Consider the following 19,676-nt stretch of genomic DNA (forward strand, 5'->3'; position numbering starts at 1 on the left):
ATAACGTAAAGTGAGGGGGTAGCGAGTGGGAGGGGCTGCTCTTTCTGGTGTGGGGAATCTTCTGAGAAGGTGGAATTGAGGCTTGACCTGCCTGCAGGAAGGTAGCTAGTCCCGTGGATATCAGAGGAAGAGCACTCTGCGTATTCATTTTGGGTCCCATCCTGGCATCGCTAGTTGCACGCAACAACCACAGCCCAGCAGGCCTAAGAATGACCCCCTGAGGGGCTGGCCAGCTCCCAGGGAACAGGAGGCGGGTCTGCAGCAGCTGCGAGCTGCCCCATAAATAAGGCACCAGAGCTTTGTTACACTCAGTCGGTTCCCTGTCTGGCAGCACCCTTTGTGCTGGCCTATAATAGATTTCCTTTCTGAGGCGCCATCAGGTTCTCAAACATGAACTGTGCATTGGTAAGCCCAGCTCCCCTCTCCCCACTACTCCCTCCACAAGGCTGGGTCCTCAGAAGATTTTAAAGACTTTTATGAACGTGGATTGCCGTTGTGTTGTATGAAATGACTGTCCAAGCCATGTGAGCAGTTTAATCAGCAGCTGGCTAGACCTCACCCTGTACTTACCACGAATTTTGGGAAAATGGGCCTATAGGACACTGCTCGTGAGAAGAGGCCAGGAGGAAGGCTGAACTTTTGTTGTAAGGACAGTTGGAAGTCTTTGAAGTCTCTTTCCCCGTATGTTTCTACTGAACTTTTTTGAATTATAGAAATACATTTCTTAATAAGCCCAACAATAGAATGGTATTAAGAAAAATAAACAGTTTCCAACCCTATCCTTCTCTAATAACTTGTATAGTAGAATAGTGCAGAATCGAATGCAGGCTCCCAGCCAGACGGTGTGGTGTCCATCCTGCCTGCCACTTGCTAGCTGAGTGACTGCACAAGTTAAGCCATTTTGGCCTCAGTGTCCTTATCTGTAAAATGGGAGTCATAACAATCTTTTACCAACCTGATGAGGTTGTTGTGAGTATTAAACGAGTAGCACATAATGCACTTAAAATAAAACCTGTAAAAAAGTAAGTGCTATATTCATTTTAGCTATTATTAGCATAGCTATTGAGATGTCACTTTTTTTCTTTGTTTTCTCTTAAATCAAATTATCATATAGAACTTGGCAACTTGTTTTTTTCACTTAATCTATCTCAAGTATCTTTCAAAACCAAACATACGTAGATATTATTAATTTTTGACACTGCATACTACTGCTTAATGCAGATTGCCATTTATTTGTTTGAACATTACATTTTTAGTAGGCATTTAGTTGTTTCTAAGTTTTCACTCTTACAAACAATGTAGCAATAAAGACTATTATACATATATCCTTTTGTACTGTTGCTTTTGTCTCTAAAAAATTCTTAAAGTGGGATTGCTGGATCAAAAGTCATGAGATTTTAAAATGGTAATAATGTCCCAGAATATCACAGCAATTTGCACTCCTACCAGAAATATATGAGTGCTCATTTCCCCGTGTGCTTACCAGCAATGGATGTTATCAATCTTTAATTTTTTCCAGTCCAACAGGCAAGAAATAGAATCTCATTGTCCTTTCAATTGACATTTCTCTACCTGGCAGCAAGAATAGTGGGTACCCTGAAGGGTTCTAAGCTGGGGCGTTAAGGAGTAAGATTTCTAGTTTGAAAGATCACTGGGGCTACCATATGGAGACCAGATCAGAATGGGCGTGGCGAGGCTGATCTGGAACTAGGGAGGATGGTTAGGAGGCTCTTTCTGTTCTCTTTCATTTACTGTTGTTTTGACAATAGCCTCCACTCCCAAATGTCAGCCTCGAACCCTCCATCTTTATCCTGGGTTCCAGCATCATGTTTCTTTCTCTCTTTTAGACATCACTACAGGGCTCTCAGTTGTAGATGCTGCTCAAACTCCAAATGTCCAGAAGAAGTTCTATCTTCTATTGCCCCTCTCTCCCAAACCTATCCTCTTACTTCCTTGACTTAGTTAATGGCCTCACTATCCCCCTAACTAAATCTGGGATTAGGTTTAGTTAGTCTCATCTAGACTAAAAAACTTGGAGTCACTTTTCAGTCCTTATCCTTTACCTCCCACAGCCACCTACTCACTTGTTCAAGTCCTGCCTACCTGTCATTCTCTTTGCAGCGGCCATGTGATCACACCTCCGTCATCTTTTTCTTGATTATCGTATAACTTCATGAATTCCCAGCCTGATCGTGTTCCTTCCTTCTTTTCTCTCTGCTTGGAATTTTCTTTGCTCATTTACCCCCAAACAGTGAAGTAAAACTTCCTCCTAAGCTCATCTTCAAGTGATCCTTTTTCTGTGAAGTCCCCTCACATTCACACTCTACTCCAGGCAGAGCCCATCACTGCTTCTCTTGTGCTCCTGCTGTACTCTCTACATTCTTAGAGGGCAACGCTTACCTCATAAGACCATCACTTGAATCCACAGCACGCTCTTTCTCCCTCAGATATCTGTGAGCTCCTTGAGAACATGGGCTGTGACTTCCTCATCTTTTTATCCAGCACACTACCTGGCAAAGGTGGCAGTTAATGGTTTGTTGAAACAAGGAAGGCACACTGGTGTAAACTTTTGCTAAGAATTAAGTTATTAAAGTTGTCTTATCTTCATATTTTTTAAAATTTTAAATTGTAAGATGACACATTTCTTATAGGAAATTGGGGAAAACATTGAAAAGTAGAAATAAACAGTGATAACATCATCCATGTTCCCGTTTATAGTTTTATCTCGTCTTTCTTCCTCTTAGTTTAGTGATTGCATAATAATCTATGGTGGGATGAGTTTTCCCCCCAACCTCCATGTGCCCATTCCTAGAGTCTGGGAATCCTAGACTAGACTAAAAAGAAGGGAGTCAGCTGTAATGTCAATTGATACTGCGAAAGAGAAAGTCAATCCTTTAATATAATAAAAGATAAGAAATATCTTAGCAGAGGTCATCCTTCACAGTGTTCTGATAGATGTAATATTTTCCAGTGTGGTGCCACAGGGTCTAGAGTTAAGTTCATGTAGGAATTGAGCTTGGAATCCGTTGAATAGATCATGGGTGCTTGTCTCGAGTCCTTACCACTCAATGTACGCTGTATCACTCATCATGATGTATTTTTTTTTAAAGATTTTATTTTTTTCCTTTTTCTCCCCAAAGCCCCCCAAGTACATAGTTGTATACTCTTCGTGTGGGTCCTTCTAGTTGTGGCATGTGGGACGCTGCCTCAGCGTGGTTTGATGAGAAGTGCCATGTCCAGGCCCAGGATTCCAACCAACGAAACACTGGGCCGCCTGCAGCGGATCACGCGAACTTAACCACTCGGCCACGGGGCCAGCCCCTCATCATGAAGTATTTTTTTCCTTAACAGTAGAGTTTCTTTGGTGAGATTCTGCTTCTCTCACTTATTCATTTTCAGTGAGCAGCTAAAGTAATGAGTATTCATTGTCTACTTTATAATATGGCTTGAAAAAAGACAACAGAGAGGGGACAAATCTTATCCCACCATGTCTTTATATCGTTAGACTCAGAAACAAACGAAACAATTGAACTTCCTTTGGGATTTCTGTTGTGTGCGTCATCAGCTATGACAGTAAATCTGTTTTGTAACTGAGTCTTCTCCCTCTCTCTTCCATGATGAGGGATGTGGTTACAATTTTCATTTGTTTGATATAATATCTTAATTTACATACTCAATCCCATGGTGTTGGACATTTAAGTTTTTCTTTTTTTTTACTATACTCATGTGCCACATGATGATGTTTTGGTCAACAATGGACCACGTATGTGATGGTGGTCCCGTAAGATTACTACGATATAACCTACATGTATAGTAGGCTATACTATCTGGGTTTGTGTAAGTATACTCTATGACATTCACACAACAACAAAATCCCCAAACAATGCATTTCTCAGAGCGTAGCTCTGTTTTAAGAAACATGTGACCATATTATAATAATTAGAATTAATAAATATTTGAGGCATTAAACATTTTTCTGTATTTCAACTACATATCCTTAAGTCATTTCTAGATACAGAATTACTGAATCGAAGAATAAGAACTAGTTTGAGGTTCTTGATACATTTTGCTCAAGTTTTTTCCAAAAGAATTTTCAAATTTATGCTGTCTTCTGTAATGTATGAAAGTGCCATTTTGTCACACCATTTCCAAGAGTGAGTGTTGACAATTAAAAAACAAATCCCTGCTAATTTGCTGGGTGATAGGCTGTTACAGAATTTTTACAGATCGTGTCCTCACCTCTTCAGGAAATCTTGAGACTGACCAAGACTGTTCATCTGTCTATAAAGGTTTTAACGGGGCTAAAAATCTGTTATAGATGACGTTAGCGTTCTGAAGCCCTATAATTCTTTGCTACCCTGAGTATTATTCCCATTTACAAGGTGCACAGTTACACCTTCAAAAATGGATAGTTATAAATAATATGGGCTGTCTGTCTTTGTGTAGGAGGAATGACTCCTTATAAGAGAGATGGCAGCTGGGGAACTCAGAGAAAAAGGAAAGGAAAGAGGATGTTTGATTAAAGGTAACTTGGGTAATCTGAGGAAGGATGAGCTAACTAAAATTTGCTAACTATATATCATAGTTTTATGACCAAAGGACTGTTAGAGAACGTAAACAGGGACTTGATTTTTTTGCAGCTGAAAAAAAAATCACGCACGTATTCCTCTAGGTAAAAGCAGAGGATGCGAAAGGAGGGAAAGACACAGAAAAAGCCTTGTGTCTCAACTACCTTTAAATCAGGACGCCTGAACACTCACTGGGACTCATTGAGAGTCCCCGTCTTTCATAACACTTGGTTGCCTCTCTATAGCTATCCGCCTTTCCTGAGCTTATAAAATATGAAATGCAAGGTTTGGATTTCAAATCACCATTTGGAAATCATAATTTCATCCCCAGAGCAAGAAGTTGCTATTTGTGGCAAGTGCTTCTCAAACTATTTCTAGCACTTCACAGATATTTTCTCACTAATCACCATATATTTTTGTTGCTGTTCCTTAGGAGGAAAGCCAGTCTCATGAGATGAGATTCTGCTGCTCTCCCTTGTTCATTTTCAGTGTGCAACTTAAGCAATTGACAAATGTGTATTGTTGTTTACTTTGTGCTCGGCCTTGAAAAGGACCAAGAGGGCTGGCCAAATCTCATCCCACCAGATCCTACTGTTTAGGAAAAAAGCTCAAGGTGATTAGTAACAAAATGAAGTTTTGCTTTCAAATAGTCAAGTCTGGTAGAGACACATGCATACCAAGAGTAGAATTGTTTCAGTGGGTAATGATTGGGTGCCAAATGTTGGGGTACATGTGTGAATGCAAACCAAGATTAATAAATAGCTGAACTTTTCTGGAGCCTAACAATTTAGAAAGAACTTGTAAATAAGTTATTCTTATTAGAGCTTCACCAAAACTCTGTCTAGAATTGTAGTCCCCATTTTATAGCTAAAGAAACTAATGCTCAGAGATCTTAAATAAATACTTTATCAAGCAGAACCCCTTGAGTCAGGAAATAGACAGGACTATGCATCACAAATTCATGACTCAGTGAGGAAATTCACCTGCTTGGATTAGAGGATTCTACAAAGTGATTGGCAGGGAGTAAAATTTCAGAGGTAGGGCGGGGCCTTTGGAGCAGAATTAGATGGCCTTGATTTTTTTTTTTGGAAAAGTTGTAAGCAAGAATACGATGTATTAAAAGTAATATGGCGTATGTATACAGGTTGAATTGGGATGGGGAAAAATTGATTGATAGAGGTTGGCTAAAAATGTTGTAATAGATGATATGTGTTACACTGAACTTAAATGTCGGATGGGAGGTTGGTGTAGGATGGAGAGCAGAACATCCAAATGAAGGACATACCATAAGAAAAACATGGAAGTCTTGGTAATGAAATGGCTGTGTTTGGGGACAAAGAAAGGGAGAATAAAAGGTGCTTTGGTTTTGAGGTGGGGGACAAGAATGACAGTTCAATTGACACAGACGTGGCTCCTTGAATTCCCAGGCAGCCAAGCTATTCTTTGCAAGTACTTCCAGTGCTGGAGGAACACAGGGCTGGAGACAGTGACATTGCAGGCATTTTCTGGCTTATTTATAATCACCAAGTTAGTTTAACGAGAGGAGCTATCAAATAAGAGAGCGAAGAGTAACTTTTAGGAAAATGATGTTTCCATTGTTGATGAGTGGGTTTCTCTGCTGGAAGAATAGCAATGCTAACCCGCTCTCTCCAGATTTCTGCCTTGTTTGGGGTGGTGTTTCTTTAAGCTGCAGCATGGGACAGGTAGAGATCAGAGCTTTTTAATAACAAAATTTCCATTTGTGAAGATTTGTGATGTTTTCCTTCTCCTTGCAGAAAAGTAGATATAACTATTATGACAATTTGTATTTCTCTGGCTTCCCTTGACTAGCACAGCTTCTGAATGCACCTTTAAAACATATTACTGCTATTTTAGTAATGTGGGCGTTTGAACAAGTCAGTGATAACAGAGGCCTTTGAATACAAGGGTGTCCTAAGCAGATTTCAATATAATTAGTAGCTCATGGAATAATTATATTCTCATGTTCCGAGTTTTCCTTATTTCAATAATAGAGAATATTATATGAGAGGAATACTACATTACCAGATTTCACGGCTTTAGGTGAATATTGGAGAGGAAACTAGGTTAGGAATCTTTCATGGACAGGGAAGAATCCGAATTTTTAAATAGCCTTTTAATTTACCTGAGTCTCTGTGAGTGAGGCCAGGAAGCAAAATGTTAATAGGAGTTGCTAAGTCCTTTTGTTCCAAATCTTTTTTGAGTAGATGAGGCCTTGAGCCAATAGCTGTAATCAGTGGCTTCCAGATGCAGACTCTTTGATCTGAAACTCCAGGGTAGGGCGGGGGGTGGGGGTGGGGGGGTGCTAACTAATGACCTTTGAGTGTCTGGAGCAGAAGAGAAGCTGAGAGCTAGCTCTTTCTTCCTCCTCCTTCTCCTCCATCCAATGAATGTTTCCTGCATTCTTCTAACTTTGCTAGATTGTCTATATGGACCTTCTACTCTGGAAATTATCATACATTGTGTCCTGAAAATGTATTTTAGACTCTTTACAGCAAGTTGACAAGCATTTCCTGAAAACCTACTATGTGCCCTGTGCTAGTTCCTGTGCAAACAATTCCCTCCATGTTGACTGAGTCTGGCTCTTTGTCCCTCTGGAAACCTTGACAGAAAGCTAAGTAACTCACTCAATAGGATTCCGTTCAGTTTGGGGTTTGGACAAGTTGGGACAAGAGTTCCTTAGTGAATTAGTATCATATGTTACTGAGACTTGTCAATCCTAAAGGAGCCTTCCTTGCTCATATATGAGCATGTATATATATATATATACACATATATATACATGCCAGAGGCTACTATTAAAGAGAGAGACAGGATGTAGTGAAAAGAGACCTAAACCAAGGATTTCTAGACCGGAATTTTCCCAACCTGCTGTGAGGCTTTGTCCTGTTGTCTGTCTTTGGGCAAATACTTTGCTTTCTCTATACCTCGGTTTCCCCAGCTATAAAATAAATGGTTGGGCTAGAGGCTGCGTGTAGTCTATGACCTCTCCCCCAGCTAAAGGATTCCATTATCATATCTTATTTAACTTTTGTTAGGAAAAAGTGGTACCTTCTAAACCCTCAGAGTGCTCAGTAAACTGATGTATAACATTTTGATAGATTAAATTGATAATGTTAGTAAGAGATACTTTGCTTGCCATTCAAAAACACGCTTTTTTCTATCATTGGAAAATAAACCAACTTGAGTGGATTATTTGTATAATGCTTTGGTCACGCCTCTTTTAACTTGGGTATTTGATATATGGAAAATAAGTGTAACTTTTTTCAAAAGCCTCAGAGTTTAATCAGACCATTTTACTGCATCTGCTATCCGGAGGCAATCCTTTTTGTTTTATGGAAAAATGACTTTTTTTCAGTAGATTCATATGGGCAGAGCATACTTCTGTGGTGGGAATGGGGAGTAAGGCTGGGATTTAGGCTTGGAAGAATACAGAGGAGAGAGAACTAGGTAGAAGCAAAATGGATCCTAACAAAGGCTGCTTCCTTTAGAAAAGAAGAAAAGTCGCAGCTGCTCCTGTGAATCTAAAATAAATAAATAAAAATCTGTTGTTTAATTATTCAGTTACATACTCCCTGTTAGTGATGAGAGAGAAGAGAACTGACTATCTATTTAAATTAAACTGTCACAGGGCATTCTTTTGGGCCTTAGCTACTTCTCTGACTCACCCTGGGAAGTTTGCTTTCTGGATTGGCATCAGCCCAATCGTGATGGTCGTGTTGTCCTTGACAGCACAGAACTTAAGGGGTGGGGAGTGAGTGGGGCCCAGGGAGGGAGGGAGACACTTGGTACACCTTTCTCGTCTTCCCAGACTCAGTCAGGGAAACACATGCCCTGTGAGAATGCAAACCCCTGCCTGCCTCTGTGATATACTGTACCCTGTAATTCTAGGGCAAAATCATCGTTCCTTTGGTTGCTTTTGAGACGTGTTCTTTTAAACCAAAGTTGGATTCTTCCACAAGATTCTCTACTCAGAGTTTAAAGCTCGCTCTGATCTGTCCCCAGTTCACTGAGAGCTTTTGTTCCATTGCCAAGGTTCCATAGCCGTCAGTTACAGGACCCAGGTGCGATTTTGCTAGCAGCTAAATTTGGTCCCTTGATAACTACCAAAGGCAATGCTTCCAACAGAGGCCATGCTGGCCTTGGGCTTGTTGTGTGGTCAGATTACTAATTGCTGCCTCTGACGTTTGCCACAAATGCCTAGGAATAAAGATATTCTAGTCTCAGATTCTTTTTTCTACCCCTCATGTGAATTCGAAGTTGCACATAGATGGTTCTAAGGGGGGCAAGTAGGTTGCCTGAGGTCATGGTTCCTCTCTGGGTCTCACCTTCCTCACCTGATAAAGGAGAAGGTTGTCTGAGGTCATTGCTGGCTCCACCACACCAAGACATCACAATGTCACATCTTTGTCACTGTTTTCCTACCAAGTTCCTGCTCAAATCCCATCCGCTCTGTGAGGCCTCTTTGTCCAGACTCCCCTGCCTCCATCAAAATTAATTTCTCTCTTTGCAATATCATCTCACCATGTTCTATTATCACCCTCACCACAGCCCACTTTGTATTTTAGGCCTTGGATCTGTGTCTGTCTCCCTGACTAGACTGTTAACTCCTGGGTATCAGGGCTGCTCATGTCTTATTTATCTTTCCATTTCTCGCAGTGCTTTCTGTGCTGCAGGTGGGCACTCAAGAAATGTCTGAGTGGAACAGAGCTTCTCACCTGCAGTCACAAGGAAACAATCTGTAAGCAAGGCCTTAGGAATACAACAGGTGAAATCCCGATTCCTATTAACTGCTTTAGAAGCTTAGCAATTGAAGAGGTAGTTTGCTCCTTGCTTCCAGACCAAAGTTAATTAAAAGGACACCTGGCTCCAAGAATTTTAGTTCTCTAATGCATTTTTAAAGTTCTGTAGCAAACAAGGTTATTTTAATTCCTGCCAGATTAATGACCCCACAGAGAAGCAGTCTGTACAAGTATTCCAGAGATAGCAAGTCTTGAAATCCATTGAAAACAGACACCAATCAGAGCTGTTTTTGACTGTATTTGGGCAGAAAATTAAAAATGATATCATTTCAGTGTATTCTTCAAAGATTTTTTGAGTCCATAGTATGTTTCAGGTTTTGCAGGACGTACAGAGATAAAGAGAACGCAGCCTCTGCTCGTGGGAGCGTGCAGCTTTACAGAAGGTTATCAGAAATTGCCTACGTGACTCTGATGTGAGGCTGAGTTTAATAAGTGCAATAAGCAAGTGAGAACACGCCAGTTATGAGATTCAGAGGAGAGAAAGCTCACATCGACTGGACTAATTCGAAAAAGCTTCTTGGACAATGTGGAATTTGAGAATGGCATTGAAGTATAAGTACAATTTTAGTAGATAGGGGAACTGTATGAGCAGAGATGAGGAAGTGGGAAAACTGGAGCATAGAAATAATAGTCCAGTTTCTTCAGAGTGGAGATTACGTATGTCAGAGTGATGGGAGATAGGACGGGGAGGAAGGGGGTTCATGCTGTGGAGGATATTGGATCCCAAATAAATGGCTTGTCCTGAAATTGGTAGGCAATAGGGTGCTAGAAAAGGATTTTGATCAGAGAAGTGAGTATTTTAAACCAGAGGTTGGCAAACTTGTGCCAGTGGGTCAAATCCAGCCAGCTGTTGCATTTCACTGGAGCACAGCCATGCTCATTTATTGATGTATTGTCTGTGGCTGCCTTTGGTTAACGTGGGAGAGTTGAGTGGTTGTGACAGAGACACATACATAGCCACATGGCCCACAAAGCCGTAACTATTTGCTATCTGACCTTTTAAAGAAAAAGCTTGCTGAGCCTTGATATAAACATCATTCATTCATGCAGCTGTTCATTCATTTACTCATTTATTGGCTCATTCAACAAACATTCAGCTTTTACTGAGAGCGTTTACTGATATGCTGTGGTATTTTTTTTCCCATTATTTAATTTAAAGTTGGATCCTTATTCAAATTGCCCTTTAGAATTGTTCAGAGCATTTAAATTCTTGTGTAATTCATTATTAGACATGTAGTTTCTTCAAATGTCATGAAAATGTTCCTTTCTTGAGCATTCTTGGCTAATCTTATCAGGGCTACAGTTCAAGCAATATTTGTATCAATGATTCAGCTGGAAAGGGATAAGATTATAAATCAAATACGCGACAGAGGTTGCTATAATGTAAGTTAAAGACAGGGAGGCCAATTGTACTATATAAGTAAAAATTAGTTCGGCGTCTTTATTGATAACTGCTTGTCTTAACTTTCCTCTAAGGAAAGATGGCAGCAGAGGGAAGAGTGTGGACCAGTCTTTCCACAGCCTCACGACCACCACCAGCTGTATGACTACTGTCACTACCACTACCTCTCCCACTTCTGTTGCTTCTTGTGGTGTTCAGCTGTGGAACATGAGCGTGATCCTGTGATGACTGTGCTAGTCTGCTCGGGCTACCATAACAAGTACTACAGACGGGGGCGCCTAAACGACAGAAATTTATTTCCTCACAGTTCTGGAGGCTGAAAGTCTGAGATCAAGGTGTCAACTGGATTGGTTTCATTCTGAGGCCTGTCTCCTTGGCTAGTAGATGGCTCTCCTCTCCCTCTGTCTTCACATGATCTCTTCTCTGTGTGCCCACATGTCTGTGTCCTAATCTCTCCTCTTATAAAGACGTCAGTCATATTGGATTGGGGCCCAGCTTAGTGACTTCATTTTACTTTAATCACCTCTTTGAAGACTCTATCTCCAAATATAGTCCCCTTCTGAATTACTGGGGGTTAGGACTTCAATATATGACTTTTGGGGGGACTTGTTTCAGCCTATAACAATGACCCATTTGTAGGATATGTGTTTGTTTTAATTTTTTGACTTAATTCAAATGGTAACTATTTATGAGAACCTATTACATTTTAGGAAGTACGCTAATATCAGTTCCATTTATGAGCAAAAATTTTGACGTTGTGACTGTGGAACAGAGAAATCAGTCTACACGTGTGTTAAGCCATGGCTTCCATCTCTTTAGCACCATCCTTTGCCCAGCTGACCTCCAACAGAGACCTCTAGTCTTCCTCACACTAATGCTGTCAGATTCTTCTTTCTAAAGGGCAACACTGATCATGTCTCTCCCACTCCTGTGAGCATTTTAAGGGAAGGGATTGTGTCTGATTTATCTATGAACTTTAGGAGCCTAGCTCATTGCCTGGGGAATGGTAGATACTCAATGAATGTTTATGGAAATGAAAATGAGATGCTACATGCATAAAATGGGTGCTGTTCTGGTTACTAATATTGCATAATAAATGACTCCAAAATCTAGTCACTCAACACAACAACCATTTTATTGTTCATGGAGTCTGTGGATCAGACATTCAAACAAAGCACAGCAGAGGTGCCTTGTATTTGCCCCACGTGTCCAGAACCCTGGCTGAAGAGGTTTGAAATGACTTAGTGGCTGGGACTTCTTTACTCACGTACCTTGCCCCCAGGTGGGGCTGACTTGACAGTGCCACCTAGAGCACCTACTTGTGGGTTCTTTGGGGTTCTTTGTGTGGTTTGAGCCTCACAACTGTAGTGTAGGCAGACCTCTTACCTGCTGTCTCAGGGCTCCAAGCACGGGTGTTCCAACGAATAGGGCAGAGCTACATTGCCATTTATTACCCAGCCCCAGACATCACACAACATCATATCCACCATACTCTATTGGTCAACGTGTCACTGGCCTGCCTAAATTCAAGGAGAGTACCACTTGGTGGGGAGTGGTACGTGGGATAAGAAAATGTGGATGGGAGTTATTGTTGTGGTGAACTTTGGAAAATAAAATCTGCCATTTAAAAAAAAAATCAGACCTGCCAAATCAACAGATAGTATGCAGAATTCTTTTTAGTCACCAAATGTCAAAGAGGCTTGGGGATGAACACTAAATTATTCATCTAATGTCAATAATAGCGAAATGGTCGAATAAACCCTCTCATTTTTCTTACCCACCTATCAAAAAAGCTATTTACCAAGGTATGTAGTAACATGGAAATGTTAGCTACATTACTGGTTAAACTGGATTGGAGAAAGCAACTTGATCGTGGCCACAATCTGGCTTCCTATTAATTCCCTTCCTGAATTAAACTCTTTCACCCAGAATTATAAGCCACTGTGCTCCAGGATAGAGGAGCCAGGATATGTGCTTATGCAGTCACACAGATTCTGGAGGAAGATCACCTGTGTGTTGAGGTTTTTAAACCATTAACTCCACCCCAATGGATATGTGGACCAGTGCAACAATGGATGTCAGCATCACCAGCTCACCAGTCAGACACATCACTCCTGCCACGGAGGTGGAGAAGGAGCCTGGAAGTGTGTCTCCTACATTTTCCCCTTCAGGGAGAACTTTCCCCCTCAAGTGAAGTATGAGTAGCACAGATATGTTCCCCAGCTGACATTTGTGCAATAAGTGAAAAAGCACATAATAAAAATGTGTGATTCTAATTGTATATATAATTGTGCATATATAAATTGTGTATTATATATAGCTCTCTCAATATATATATGGTTATATCATTGAATGTGATATAAATATGGCTATATGTAATACACGTGCACATATGCACACACACATGCGCATTTAAACTCTATGTATAAAAAAAAAGACCGAGAGAAAATATACCAAAATAATAATACTAGTTATCTTTTGGTTGCTGGACTATGGATACCTTTTTTCTTTTCTCCATGTTTTAGTATTTATCAAATTGTCAATAATTAATATGAATTACTGAAATGAAAAAGTTTACTTACCAAAATTTAAAAGTAAATTATTAAAATACTCATCCATAGACAAGTTATTCATAACAAACAGTTGACATTTCCTACTATGTCTTTTGGAATAAGCTCTGCCATGGAATTACTGCAAGAATTAATGAAGCCTTTAAGAAGGAATATTCTAAGAATAAATTTCTTTTTCTGGAAACTGAAAAAAAAAGTCAAAATCTAAAACTTGACTGGTCTATGAAGAAATGAAAGACTATGTAATAAGAAAAAATCAGAATACAGAACAGGTAAAAATACAAAGTTCTAAACATAAATATGTTTTAAACTTTGTTTCTTTCCGGAAGGATTATGCTAATATGACAACACTCATTATCTTTGGGTCTTAGACTTGTGAGTGCCTCTTGTTCTCTTATTAATACTCTGCTATGTTTCAATCACGATTACTTATTGCTTTAATAATCAGAAAAAAAGAGAAAGATGGAGTGAGTTCATGAGCTAGTGTGCCAGTGAGACCGCCAGAGAGGTCAAATCAGTGTACTGACTTGGACTAGGGTTTGGTTAGCATAATTTTTGCTAGCAAGATAAAGAAATTTCTCCCAATAAGAAAGATAGCAGGGGCTGGCCCGGGGGTGCAGCGGTTAAGTTCGCACGTTCTGCTTCTTGGCATCCTAGGGTTCGCCAGTTCGGATCCCGGGTGCGGACATGGTACCACTTGGCAAACCATGCTGTGGTAGGCATTCCACATATAAAGTAAAGGAAGATGGGCATGGATGTTAGCTCAGGGCCAGTCTTCCTCAGCAAAAAGAGGAGGATTGGCAGTAGTTAGCTCAGGGCTAATCTTCCTCAAAAAAAAAAACCAAGAAAGCAGAATTGAACATTTTTGTCTGCAGATTGGGTTTGGTCCCTGGCCTGGGTTTGGGCTCAACAATCTGGGGCTTCTTGAAAGTGGTTAAGAACCATTGTCTCCACAAAGCCATAAAACAAGACTCCCCAGCAGATGCCTATGGAATGTGGACAGTGGGCCTGAGCTATGTATGAATGCAGCCTACTTGTATTTTCTTTGGCCTAGCTAGTATTTTAAGAAAATTGGGAGACTTAGAATGAAAACCTAGGATTCTGGCTTCTGAAAATATTTGGTATGCATTCCAGTGTGGACACCAGGACTGGTATAAGGTAAGGGGGTGTAGCTGCCACTGGTCCCTGTGGCTTCCCCAGCACTAGTTGTGCATTTGTAGAGTTGTGGCTCATCAGCACACTTGTACTACTCTTGTAAATAGAAAGCCAGGCCATGAGCACCTCGTGATTCAAGAAAAGGACTTTCTTGCAGGAGAGATGTGGAGTTAGTAAATGTTTGATATGAATGCATCGGCCTGCTTACTCATTCAGGTCACCTGCCTGCTCCTGTAGTCGTTGGAAGCGGAGACCCTCCTGTGGACATTGGGGAAGGCGTGCTGAGTGTCTCTCAAGGGATAACAGAACACAAAGGAAACAGGTGTCACTGTTCAGGACCAGGCTGAATGAGCCTGAGGGGAGGGTGAAATTGTAGGAATACTACACACCTCCCTCTGTCATCCCCCCCTGAGTTCTAAGGAGATCTTTACCCCCGTGAAAAACTGAGTCAATCAGAGAGGCTTGGTTATGCTATGTAAACAGCCCCCAAATCTCAGTGTCTTAAGGCAGACGGTTTTATTTCTTCCTCATACCACACACGTCCATTGTGTGTGAACTGGGGGCTCTGCTTCGTGCTGTGATCACTCCAGCACCTCAGCCCACAAAGCAGACCCCACCGGGAACATTGCCGATAGCTGTGGTAGACGGAAAGGTGGCTGTGTGAATTGCTCACCAGTTCTCCAAACTTGCGCTTGCAGATAACACGCATCATTTCTGCTCACATTTCAGTGGCCAAAGCAAGTCACGTGGCCATGCCTAATTACAAAGATTATGCTTCATCCAATCCTACCATGCCCAGAAGTCAGAGTTGGAAAAGTTTGGTGGGTAGCACTGAGGGCTATGATATAGATCTCTAGAATCTCTCTTAATTGGTTGGTTCTGCAGAAGGAGTTTGAGTCAGTCCACCTTAAGTTGAGCTTTAGAAAGGAATGACTGGTAAACATTCATATGACTGGTCACACTGACAGTCCTGGAATCACTGACCATGTGCTGGGACATGAGGAGGGGGGCCCTGTTTGTCCAGTCGGAGTTGCCCTTTGGCAGACTCTTAAGGGTACTTTTAGTGAGATTTTTAAGAGTTTCTGACCCAAAGCATTAAAAACCATTACCACTGTGACAGCACAGCAGAAGAACTGAAGCTTTTGTTTCCTTCAGAAAGAAAAAAATATAAAACCATTACTTTGGTCCATCATGGCTCTCTTTCGCATTTCACCCTGAAAAAGACTTTCAGCATTTATGCCCTTTGGACATGGCATGATTCAAATGTATTGACAAGTTAGTGTATTCTTTTAAAATTCCATAAAACCTACACAGACATTTCCCAGGTATGTTTGTATAGTGATAGTGAATAGCTTGCTAAGCATTTAAAATTAGATCATCAAATAACCCAGTATGATGTCAGAAAACTCTCAGGACTTCTAATGACTAAGTCAGTGCACTTGACTGGTTTATATTTTCCTCAGGGAATGCATCAGTATTGTTTCCTGAAAAATATTGGTGGTGTAGAGGTATTCAAATGGACATCTTAATCTTTCAGGAGAATTTTAGCTACTGAAAAGTCACATTTACTGTCATCAAGATTTATACTGCTTTTTATTTTTAAAGTACCTTCATATGATTTGTCTTTGTAGAGAGAGGAAGGTTAATTATTGAAAAATTTCACACAGAAATAAAAATATATTGCCCAAAAATGTGACTAGCAGCTGAGAGTAGTGTGGTCTGACCAGACATTTATTTTCTTTAATCAAGGAGGGGTGATAAGGAATATTTCTGTATATTAATTACATACAAGATGTAGAGGACACAGATAACTGAAATTCCACGTGTTGGAGGAAATAAACGCCAGAAAAGCTCTATGTTGTTCATGTATGATTTGAAGTTCTTTTATTTTCATCAAGGAATCAATAACCTTTCTGTGGGTCTCTATGTTTTACTCAGCTTGTTAAAAAGGAGAAAGGAAAAACATGGTTAGAATTTCTTGTTGTAAAGATCTCTTCTAAAATATATTATCCACCATGACATAATTATTTGATCTCTCCAAGTCAGGATCCATGAAGGACCCAGTCTCAGGGCTCAGAAAGCAAGATCACACAGCTCAGTTTGATTGGTCATCTCATAATGCATGAAAGGTCATACTGTGAGTTGTATGTATCAGTGGATTTCTAATGACTGGTTTTGTGTATGTATAAACTTTTTGCATTAAGAGCAGGAATGAAGATGGCCTCAACAAAAGGGACAGTAGAATCAACTGTTCCTTGGAGAGAATGGCATGTAATCAGTCTGAATGCCAACAAACTCCCACAAGTCCTCATCTGGTAACCTGGCTTCCTGCAGACTGGCTGTTTTTAGACTCTTCTGCAACGCCAATCCCTTGGTGGCCTTTATGCAAGACTTCTGGCACTCTGGTTTCCCCTAGAGACAAGCAATTCTGTTCATCCCAGGCAGCAGGAGGTTGCATTTCTTCTTTTCATAGCAATATGTGCCTTTTCATCTGAGGATCACTGAGGGTTTTGCAAAGAATAAAGAAATACTTGCAGACCATGGAAAGCATGTTTACCCCATTTTACAGATAGAGAAGCTGAGCCGGAAAGACTTAAAAAATATAAAAGGCCATTTTCTCAAGTATAGCAGAAGCCAGAAGGCATAAGTCATGACTGATTCTAATGAAATGATCTGATTAAATCACAATTCATAGGCACATTTGTGTGTGTGTGTGTGTGTGTCTTCAAAATCAACCCTGTAATTAAAACATAATTATGCTTTACTCTTTCATGGTCCCTTTCACTCAGGGAACAGAAAGTGCTTTACAAACATTAATTAAGCAGCACAACACCCCTGTGAGGAAGGTAGGAATTATCCTGCTCTTAGATGTGGCGACATGGAAACTGAAGAATTTAGGAATTTATCCATGATTTCAATGGGAATTGTTGTCCAAAATTCCGTATGGTTGAGGTCTCTCCATGGTCTTATCCTTCAGTTAGATACTCTTTGAAATGCATTAATCTTTTGTGAAAAGTATTTTCATCTGCTTATTGTTATTAGAATTTTATGTTATTTTTTAAATCTGTGCTTTTGTGAATCCTTTTCATGATATATCTGTTTTAAATTTTAAGTCAGAGTCTAAATTATAGGGAGCTTTTTGGTATTCTTTTTGATTAGAGTATTCTAAATATCTCAGGTGTCTCCTGAACCCAAAAGTCATTTTAAGTACTTTTCTCTTTTAGTAAACTTCTTATTGGACTATGTATGTTGAAGTAATACATAGATACGGAAAAGTGCAAACATCATAAATATAAGGCTTGGTGAATTTTCACAAAGTGAATATACCTGTGTACCAGCATGGAGCATTAACAGCACCCCAGAATCCCCTTGCCCTGCGTGCCCACTTCCTGTCACTGCCCCCCCCAAAGGTAACCAATAGTCTGCCATCTAACAGCATAGATTATTTTACCTGTCTTTGTACTTTAGATACATGGAATCCTACTGTAGGTACTTGTTTGTGTCAGTCTTCTTTCATTAAGCATTATGTTTGTGAACTTCAGCTATGTTGTCGCCTGCAGTTACAGTAAATTCATTCTCATTGCTGTAGAGTCTTCAACTGTTTAAAACTCCACAAGTTCTTTATCTCTTCTACTGTTGCAGAACAATTGGGTTACTTCCAGTTTGGGGTGATATAAGTATTATTTTTAATGGCATGTTGCTGTACACACTCTTCTTCAACTAGGTTGAAATAAATCAAAGATATCTTTTTCACATGCTTTGCCATGAAGGCATTGAGATAAATGAATTATGTATTCCAAGGGGACACTAGATGTATTAGTATAAAGAGAATTGAGAGTCTTAAGCATCTGTTTCCCAATTGTGTGGGTGGGAATCATTAAAATTTTTCTCTAAACCTGAAAATATCACCTGCTTTTGTCTGTTGGTTGAGTTCACAAGAGGCACCTTAGAGAAGTACAAAGAGTTCAGATGCCAGGTAGGCCTGGGTGGGAATTCTAGTTCTACCACTTGTTAACTGTGTGACCTTGGCCAGCTTAGCCTCACTCAGCTCGATTTTTGTCAAAAGGTTTCTAGGGTTGTTGGAAGATATAAAGGTAAATACCTAGCACTAAGTAGGAACTCAGTGAATGGCATATATTATTAGATATTTTCTGGCCCAGTATGACTCTAATAGTAATCTGACTTGACCTGGATTATAGTTTTGGATTATTAAGAATATTTACTTGAAAAATATAATAAATAACTATACAGTGAGTGTAGAAACACCTATATTCAAAGAGACCTCCAACACTAAAGGGACATCCAACATAAGACTTTCTATATTTCTTTTTGAGATATATCAGTGATGTATACACAGTGGTCAGTTGATTCAATCTTGGCCTCCCTGAAAAAGTTTATCATAGATATAATAAAAGAGCAGATCAAGTATCATTACAGACATACTTTGTAAACAGCTTGATTTAATGTCTGGTTTAGGTTGGAAAATTGTTGGCTTTAAGTTCAGAATTCTGTGGAAGTGGAAGCTTGGGCAGAAAATTGCTATGCGACTTTGCATTTGTTGGATCCTGGATCAAGGAGCCTCATGTTAAATGATATTTTAGAAATGGTAGTTGTTGGAGTGAACTGAATAGGAGGGGTAGATTTTTTTTGCCTGATTCCCATGTGGCTAGAGTCCAGTTAAATACAGTTCACATATTCTTGAATTTCCACTGCAGAGTCATTTATCTGAATCACTCCCTTGTTCTCTTCTACCTTTTCCCATCTGAAGAAATGGTACCCAGTTGCTCAAGCTAGAGCTTGAGTGTCCTCAACTCCTCATTCTACCAAGACCCAGACAATCCAACAATTCCTGCGAGTTCTACCTCCTAAATATCTTATGAATCTACCCCCTTCTCTCTATCCCAGTGTCGCTACCATGGTCCAGTCTGCCAATGTCTCCCACCTGGATCACTTCAGGAGCCTGGTCTCCCAGCATCCGTTTTTGCCCTTTTATAATTCTATCCCAATGTTGCAGCTAGAAGTGATCTTTTAAAACAACAAACTAGATCAGTCCTGTTTTCTGCTTCAAACCCTTTAATAGTTTCACAGAGAATTTAGGGTAAAGTCCATAATCCTTAACTTAACCTAAAAAATGGCCCTTTTCTCCTTTGCTGCCCTGCCG

Source organism: Equus quagga, chromosome 3 (assembly GCF_021613505.1).
Source record: "Equus quagga isolate Etosha38 chromosome 3, UCLA_HA_Equagga_1.0, whole genome shotgun sequence".
In the NCBI taxonomy this organism is placed as follows: Eukaryota; Metazoa; Chordata; class Mammalia; order Perissodactyla; family Equidae; genus Equus; species Equus quagga.